Source organism: Nomascus leucogenys, chromosome 9 (assembly GCF_006542625.1).
Source record: "Nomascus leucogenys isolate Asia chromosome 9, Asia_NLE_v1, whole genome shotgun sequence".
Lineage (NCBI taxonomy): Eukaryota > Metazoa > Chordata > Mammalia > Primates > Hylobatidae > Nomascus > Nomascus leucogenys.
This window is the reverse complement of record NC_044389.1, coordinates 17,405,187-17,414,591: the sequence shown is the minus strand read 5'-3', so window position 1 is coordinate 17,414,591 and position 9,405 is coordinate 17,405,187.

Below are 9,405 nucleotides of genomic sequence, written 5' to 3'. Positions count from 1 at the left end.
GTGTTGCTAGAAGTTTTTCCATTTTCACCTATGTATTTGTTATTGTACAATTTTTTACTGTACTCTCTTAGAATCCTTCTTTTCATTTCTATAGAATCAGTAGTAATGTTCCCAATTTCATTTTTTATTTCATTGATTTGTTTTTATCTTTTTATTATTAATTTCTTATCTAATTGTTTACTTCGCTAAAGGTTTGCCAATTTTCTTAATATTTTCAAGAAATAAATTTTGCTTTCATTGATTCTCCATTGTTTTTCTATTCTCTCTTTTTCTTATCTCTGCTCTAATCTTTATTATTTCTTTCCTTCTGCTAGCTTTGGGATTTTTTTTTTCTAGTTTCTCAAGTAGTAAAGGTTGATTGATAATTTGAGATCTTTCTCTTTTTAATGCAAGCATTTATAGCTACTGTTTTCCCCTTAGCATTGCTTTCACCATGTTTTGGTATGTTGTGTTTTCATTTACACTTGTTTCTAAGTATTTGCTAATTTCCCTAGTGATTTCTTCTTTTAACCATTGTTTGTCAAAAAAAAAAAGCGTTGTTTGATTTCCACAAATTTGTGAATTTTCTAGTGTTTCTCCTGTTATTGATTTCTAATTTCATCCATTTGCGACTGATGAAGATATTGTACATCATCACTGAAAATTCACTGAGACTCAACCTGTGGCCTAAGAGATGATCTATTCTGGAAAATGTGTGCACTAGAGAAGAATGTGTATTTTGTTGCTGTTGGGTAGAGTGTTTTGTATATGTCTGTTAGATCTAGTTGGTTTATTTTGTTATTCAATTGCTCTGTTTCATTACTTATCTTCTATGTGGTTGTTACATCTATTATTTAGAGTGGAATGTTGAAATCTCCAATAATTATTGTAGAATTATTTACTCCTACTTTTGACTGTGTTAATTTTTGCTTCATACATTTTGAAGGTCTGTTATTAGGTGTGTAATGTTCATAATCATTATATCCTCATACCATATTGAAGCTTTTATTAAAATATAATGTCCTAATTTATCTCTTGTGGACTTTTTTGATTTATAGTCTATTTTGTCTGATATTGGTACGGTCGCCCCTGTTCTCTCTTGGTTACTATTTGCATGGAATATCTTTTCCACTCTTTTACTTTTCACCTATTTGTGTCTTTCAATCTAAAATTAGTCCCTTTTAGATAGCATAGAGTTACATCATGCTTTTTAATCCATTCTTCCAATCTCTGTTTTTTGATTGGGGAGATTAATACATTTACATTTAATATAATTACAGTTATGTATACTTAACAATGGGGAAACATGCTGAGAAATGCATTTTAAGGCAATTTCTTTGTTGTGTGTAAACATAGTTTAGTGTACTTATGCAAACCTACATAGTATAGCCTGCTATACACCTAATCTATAAGGTATTGCCTATTGCTCCTAGGCTACAAACCTGTACAGCATGTTGCTGTACTGAATACTGTAGGCTATGTAACACAATAGTAAGTATTTGTATATCTAAACATACATAAACATAGAGAAGGTAATGCATTACACTATGATGTTATAATGGCTATAATGTCACTAGGTGTTAGACATTTTTCAGCTCAATTTTAATCATATAGAACCACTGTCATATATGTGGTTCAACATTGATTAAAATGGCATTGTGCATGACTGTACTAATAAAGAGGGACTTACTTTCTTCATTTTGCTACTTGTTTTCTATATGCCCTAAGGTATTTTCGTTTCTTATTTCCCAAATTATTCTTTTTTGTGTTTAGCTGATTTTTTATAGTGAAATGTTTAAATTTATTTCCCACTTCCTTTTTATATTCTTTAGCTATTTTCTTTGTGGTTATCATAAGTATTACATTTAACATCTTAAAGTCACAACAGTATTATTACATTTAATTTATACCAGCTTTACATTAATAGCATACAACAGCTTTTCTCCTTTAAAAGCTTCATCTCCATGCTTTTTAGTTGTCGACATCACAAAATTACGTCTTCATACTTTATGTGTCCAGAAATCTAAACTTACAATTTTTAAATTCCTTAGTTTCATGAATTATGTAAAAAACAAAAAGTGAAGTTAGAAATCAAAGGTAGAATAATGTTAGCTTTTTGATTTAATAATTGTTTCTTTAAAAAGTATTGGTCTTTTAAATCACACAGAAAACAAAAAGTGAAGTTACACACCATTGTTACAACAATACCTGCTTCTACAATTGCTCGTATATTTACCTTTACTGAGGTATTTATTTTTTCATATGGCTTTGAGTTACTGTTTGGTATGTTTTCATTTCAACCTGTGGGGCAGTTCTCAACTTTTGTATATCTGAGAAGGTCTTAATTTCTTTCTCACTTTTGAAGTCATGTTTTGCTTAACATAGGATTCTTGGTAGTTTGTTTCTTTTTTTTTTTTTTTTTTTGAGACGGAGTCTTGCTCTATCGCCCAGGCTGGAGTGCAGTGGCGCCACCTTGGCTCACTGCAACCTCCGTCCCTCCACATTTAAGCAATTCTCTGCCTCAGCCCCCAGAGTAGCTGGGATTACAGGCGCGTGCCACCACGCCAGGCTAATTTTTTGTATTTTTAGTAGAGGCGGGGTTTCACCATCTTGGCCAGGCTGATCTTGAACTCCTGACCTCGTGATCCACCCGCCTCGGCCTCCCAAAGTGCTGGGATTACAGGCGTGAGCCACTGCATCCGGCCGGTAGTTTGTTTCTTTTAGCACTTTAAATATATTAGCTCACTGCCTTTTGACTTCCAGTGTTTCTGATGAGAAATCTGCTGATACTTTCATTGAGGATCCCTTGTGAGTGTGTGCTGAGTCACTTCTTTCTTACTGCTGTTGGATTCTCTTTGTCTTTAGGGGGTTTGATTACATGTCTCTGAGTGGGTCTCTTTGGGTGAGTTCATCCCACCTGGAGTTCATTGAGTTTCTTGGATGATGTTTTACATTTATGTCTTTCATCATATTTGGGAAGTTTTTGGCCATTATTTCTTCAAATAAGTTTTCTGCCACTTTCTCTCCATTCTCCCTGAAACTTCTACAATGCATATGTCAGTCTGCTTGATGGTGTCACACAGGTCTCTTAGGATTTGTTCACTTCTTTTCAAGCTTTTTTTTTTTTTTTCTGGTCCTCACACTTGGTAATTTCCAATTTTCTGTCTTCAAGTTTGTTGACTCTTTCTTCTGCCTGCTCAAATTTGCCTTTGAATCTTACTAGTGAACTTCTTATTTTATTTTTTGTAATTTTCAGTTCCAGAATTGATTTTTATTTCTACTTTTTAGGTTTTGTATCTCTTTATTGATATTTCTATTTCATTCATACATCTTTTTTTACTTGCTTTTTTTTCCTTCAGTTCTTTGAGCACCTTTAGAGCAGTTGTTTTGAAGCCTTTGTCTAGTAGATCAGACATCAGGTCTTTTCCAGGGGCAGTTTTTGTTAGTTTATTTTTTCCTTTGAATGGGCAATACTTTCCTGTTTTATTGAGAACTTGACATTTAAATCTAATAATGTGGTAACTCTAGAAATCAAATTCTCCCCCTTCATCCATGTTTACTGTTTATTTATTTATTTATTTATTTATTCATTCATTCATTCATTTATTTTTCTAATGTTGTAGGGTGTCTCTGTGTTGAGGATCAGATTTAGGTTTAAACTTAAGGTCTTCTTAGGTCTTCTCTGAGCTTTTTCTGTATATTCCCTGCGAATACACAGTAACTTGCTTATTTCCCCTGTATATGTAGTTGCCTTTGAACTTCATTGTTTTCAATAACTGGTTCCTAAAAGGAGAAAAAAAGAACACTGAAGGGAGGAAAAAATGTGCCAGCCCTTTACATCTTCTCAAAGTCACCCTACCCAGAGTGGAAGGGGCTTGCAATAATTAAGGGAGATGTGGCAACAATGGTTGCCACCTCTTTATCAGCACCTTTATGATTAGAGTAACAATCAGCAATCTGATCACATATCTCTAATCTTGGGAGGACAGCATCCTTTTTGCCCACCCTCACTCTCATAAGTTGTATGAAAGCTGCTCCAGGAACATATGCACAGTTCCCTGCCATGTGGCTAAATGGCGAGGTGAGGCATGGGTAGCTGCTACTGTGCTGAGTTAAAATTGACCAAAATTAGGCCGGGCACGGTGGCTCATGCCTGTAATCCCAGCACTTTGGGAAGCCGAGGCGTGTGGATCACGAGGTCAGGAGATCGAGACCATCCTGGCTAACACAGTGAAAGCCCGTCTCCACTAAAAATACAAAAACTTAGCCAGGCGTGGTGGCGGGCACCTGTAGTCCCAGCTACTAGGGAGGCTGAGGTAGGAGAATGGCGTGAACCCAGGAGGCAGAGCTTGCAGTGAGCCAAGATTGCGCCACTGCGCTCCAGCCTAGGTGACAGAGCGAGACTCTGTCTCGAAAAAAAAAAAAAAATTGACCAAAATTAATCACAATTTACCATTCTAGTCTCCCCCTAAAAGCTTCAGTTCTTCAGTAGATTCCAGAGTTCCAAAATGTTTACATCAGACAAATTCTGCCAGTGCAGTTATTACCTTGGGAGTGATGGAAGGCCGATTTCTGATTATTTCTTCTCCACCATCTTCCCAGAGTTCTCTCTTTTCTAAGAAGGTTCTTAACTTCAAGTTTCATTTATTTATTGATATAGTGCTATTCTGGAAATCTGTTTTTTCTTGAACATGTTTCATTGCTTGTGTCTTTCAAGAAATCTGTCCATTTTATCTAAGTTTCACACTTATTGGCTTAAAAGTTTTTTAAATAGTATTTCCTTAAATATCCTTTAAAGATTTATGTGTTCTGTAGTGATATCATTTCTTTTATTTCTATTCTTTTATTTTGTGCCATCTCTCTCTCTTTTTTCATGATCAGACTGGCTGCTAGAACTTCATTAATTTTATTGACTTTTTCAAGGAATTAACTCTTGATTTCATTAACCTTGTTTATTGTTTTTCCATTTTCTAGTTTAGTAATTTCTGTTCAGATATTTACTAATTTCTTCCTCCACCTATCTTGGATTTAGTTTGCTGTTCTCTTTCTAGTTTTTAAAGGTTAAAGTCATTGGTTTGAGATGTTTTAAAATTTTTGGATATAGATATTTAGTGTTACAAATACTTCCACATACTGCTTTACTGGTATCCCTAAAATTTTGATATGCTGTGTTTTAATATTCATTCAGCTCTTCTATAAGTCCATTTTAATTTCAAAATAATTTCTAATTTTCCTTTTGATTTCTTTGATTTACAAGTTTATAAGAGTATTATTTAGTTTCCAAATAAATGAGGATTTTCCAAAGATATTTCTGTTATTTTTTTTTCCAGTTTAGTTTTACGGTATTCAGAAATCATGCTTTATAAGAATTGACTTCTTTTAAGTATTGAGACTTGTTTTATGGCTTGGATTATGATTTATACTAATAAGTGTCCTACATATATTTGGGAAAAAAAGTGTGATTTTTTGTTTATGGGTAAAGTGTGCTATAAATGTCAACCAGGTCAGTTTAGTTGATAGTGTCATCCAAGTATTCTATATACTTACTGATTTCTGTCTACTTTTATCAATCATGGACAGAAAGAAATTAAAATCTCTAACTATAATTGCAGATTTCTCTCTTTTTTATTGTAATTCTATCAGTTTTTGCTCTATGCATTTTGAAGCTCTTGAACCAGATTGTCATATTCTCTTAAACAACAAACCACTTTAGCACTGTGAAATGATCAGCTTTATCTTTGGTAATATTTGTTGTTCTAAAATCAATTGTTTTGATCGTAGCTTTCTTTCCATTGGTATCATCATGGTGCCTATTTTTCATTTTATTATTTTTAAACCGTGTATATTTACAATTTATTGCTTATCAACAGTATATAGTTGGGTCTTGTTTCATCCATTATGACAGTATCTGCCATTAAGTGGTATGTTTAGACCATCTGCATTTAATGTGGCTTTTAATATTGTTAGATTTAAATCTATCATTTTGCCATTTGTTTTCTATTTGTCCATTTTTTTCTTTCACCTCTTTCCTTCTTTTGTCTGCCTTCTTTTTGATTAACTTTTTGTTTCTATTACATTTTCTTATTGGCTTATTAGCTATCCTACTTTGTATTACTAATTGTTCAGGATTTACAGTATACATTTTTAACTTAGTCTATTTTCAAGTGACGTTACTTTATGTGTAGTATAAGAGCCTTGCAACAGTGCATTACCAAACTGTACAATTGATACTTCCATTTACCCCTCCCTGCCCTTTTTATTATTGTTGTCATACATTTTACTTTTATATGTGTTATAAATTTCATAATATATATGTTTTTTCCAAACAGCGCAGATCTGAAATGGTGATGAATTCTTTCAGCTTTTGTCTTTCCAAAAAATATTTTTTTATTTTTTTTGAAACGGGGTCTTGCTCTTTCACCCAGGCTGAAGCACAATGGTGTAATTATGTTTCACTGCAGCCTTGAACTCTTGGGCTTAAACAATTCTCATGCCTCAGCCTCCTAAGTAGCTGGAACTATAGGTGTGCACCCCCATTCCAGCCTAATTTTTAAATTTTTAGTGGAAAGGAGGTTTTTCTATGTTGCCCAGGCTGGTCTTGAACTCCTAGCTTCAAATGATCCTCCTGCCTTGTCCCCCAAAGTGTTGGGATTACAGGGATGCACCACCATGTCTGGCAAAAAAAAAACTGCTTTGCCTCTATTTTATTTATTTTTTTTATTTTTTAAGAGGCGTTGTTTTGCTATGTTGCTTAGGTTGGCCTCAAATTTCTGGGCTGAAGTAATTATTTTGCCTCAATCTCCCAAGTACCTGGGACTACCACTATGTGCCACTGTGCCCAGCTTACCTTTACTCTTGAAACACATTTTCACTGGAATAGAATTATAGAATGATGCTTTTATCTCTCAATACTTTAAAGATGCTGTTTTCTTACTTGCATTGTTTCTAGTGAGAAATCTGCTGTCATCCTCATCTTTGTTCTTCTTTGTGTAAAGTTCTTTTTTTCTTAAACTGGTTTTGATATTTTATTTTTAGCAATGGTTTTGTTTTGATCAACTTGTTTTTGATGTGCCTTGCTGTAGTTTTCTTCATTTTTTTGTCCTTGGGTTTCATGGAACTTCTTGTATATGTGTGGTTTTATAGTTTTCATCAAGTTTGGAAATTTTTCATTCATTATTTCTTCAAATGTATTTTCTATCCACCCCTTTCTAGAGACTCCAATTAAATACATATTAGGCTACTTAAAGTTGTTCCATAGTTCATTTATGACATTTTTGAGAATTATTTTAGATGTTTTGTTTTGGATAGTTTTAATTGTTACATGTTCAAAATCACTAATGCTTAATAATCAGGTAATCTTATATGGTGTATTTTTTAAATCAAATACATTGTACTTTTTATCTCTGAATATTTGATTTGGATCTTTCTTATACCATTCTTATGTTGTTATTTGTTTGAATATATGGAATGCAGTATTCTTTTTTTATGCTTTTATTCTATTATCTGCTTATGTTCTGGGTCAGTTTCAATTGATTGACATTTTTCTCTTTATAAGTCATATTTTCCTAATTCTTTGCATTCTTTTATTTGATGCCAGACACTTTGAATTTGCATTGTTGAATGCTGCATGTTTTTTGTATTGCTACAACTTTTTGAGCTTTGTTGTAGAATGCAGCTACTTAAAAACAATTTCATATTTTTGTGTTTTGCTTCTATGATTCATTATGTGGGACCAGAATAGTGTTTAGTCTAGGGCTAATTGATTTCCACTATTGAGGCAAGACCCTTCTGAGTACTCTACTAATGCCCTGTGAATTAAATGGTTGTGCATTCTGGCGGTGAGAGCTCAGTGTTAACGCTAGACACTGCTTTCTCTAATTTTTTGAGTGTTTTTTTTCCCCCTGGCTTTAGATGGATTCCTCACATGCATGTGTTGATCAGTATTCTGCTGAGAAAAGGGCCTTCTTCTGCAGGTCTCTGGAGTTTTTTTTTTTTTTTTTTTTTTTTTTTTTTTTTTTTTTTTGGTGCAGCTTTCTATTTTTGTATACTATGTCCTTAAAACTCCAGCTGTGTTGGTCTCCCAAGACTCTTGGTTTCATCTCCTCAACTCAGGAAGTTCTCCAGGCTGTACTTGCGTTCCTCTTCCCTGTTCTGAGGCTTGGATTATTTTTTTAAATCAATAAGCTGAGGCAAATTAGAGATCACCTTGATTGACTCCAATCTTTCAGAAATTACTGTTTTTTATTGTTTGATGTTCAATATATCGCAGATCATTGTCTCATTTTTTTACTCGTCTTTGGTGACCATGAAGAAAAATTGAGCAGGGTAGGGGATAAAGGAGAGTGTGGAATAGATTTGGATACATTACTCAAGACCCTCTTTGAATGATTAACGTGAAGATACACTGAGGGAATTGAGGGAGTGAGCCATGAGGCTATCTTGAGGAAGAACATTTGAGGCAGAAAGATAAGCAAATTTAAGAAGAGCAATAGGAGCATGATTGACTTGCCAAAAAACACTGTGGGGGTCACTGTAGATTGAGACAGTTCACAGGACTGAGAGGATGAGACTAGAGAGAGAACCAAGTACTCAAATAATACGAACCTTTTAGGAAGGAAGGACTGTAGTTTTATTCTAAGTGTGATGAGAAGCTATTGTAAGATTTTCAGCAATAGTGTATGTGTAAAATAAAAATATTTAACATTTTAAAGGATAACATGTTGGATGCTGTGTAGAAAATTGATTGCAAGGGGTCAAGAGTAAACGTAGATTTGGACAAGGGTAGTAACAAATGACACAATTATGGAATATCTTAAAGGAAGTGCCGATAAAATTTGATGGATTGGGTGGATATGAGGGAAAAAAAAGGAATAAACATTTATTTCCAAGTTTTTTGCCCAAATCATGGTCTCATATACTAACATGGGTAACAATGGAGAGGAAAGTTTTATTGAGGAAAATTGAGTTATGTTAAGTTTGAGATGCAAGTTGAAATGTCAGGTAGGCAGTTATTCAAGTCTGGACACCAGGGAAGAGATGGGATATTTTAGAGTCCTCAACATACACATGGCGTTGTATGGAGATCAATAGGAAAAGTGAGGCTAAATAAGTCCATGGACTGGTTCTGGTGCATTTTAAACTTCAGAGGGTGGAGAATTGAGACTGAATCAATGAAAGACAAAGGAGTAGAAGCCAATGATACAGGAAAAAAATCAGGAAAGTATGGCATCCTGGGAGCCAAGCACAGAAAATACTTCAAGAAATAGGAAGGGGTCAACCATGTCTAATGTTGCTGAGAGATTGAGTAAGATAAAAAGCAAAAATTGACATTGGATTATTCAAAGTGCAGGTCTTCAGTGATTGTTTCTTATTATACTGCAAAGCCTCAAATCTTAGAGGCATTTCATGTATTAAATTAAACTTATA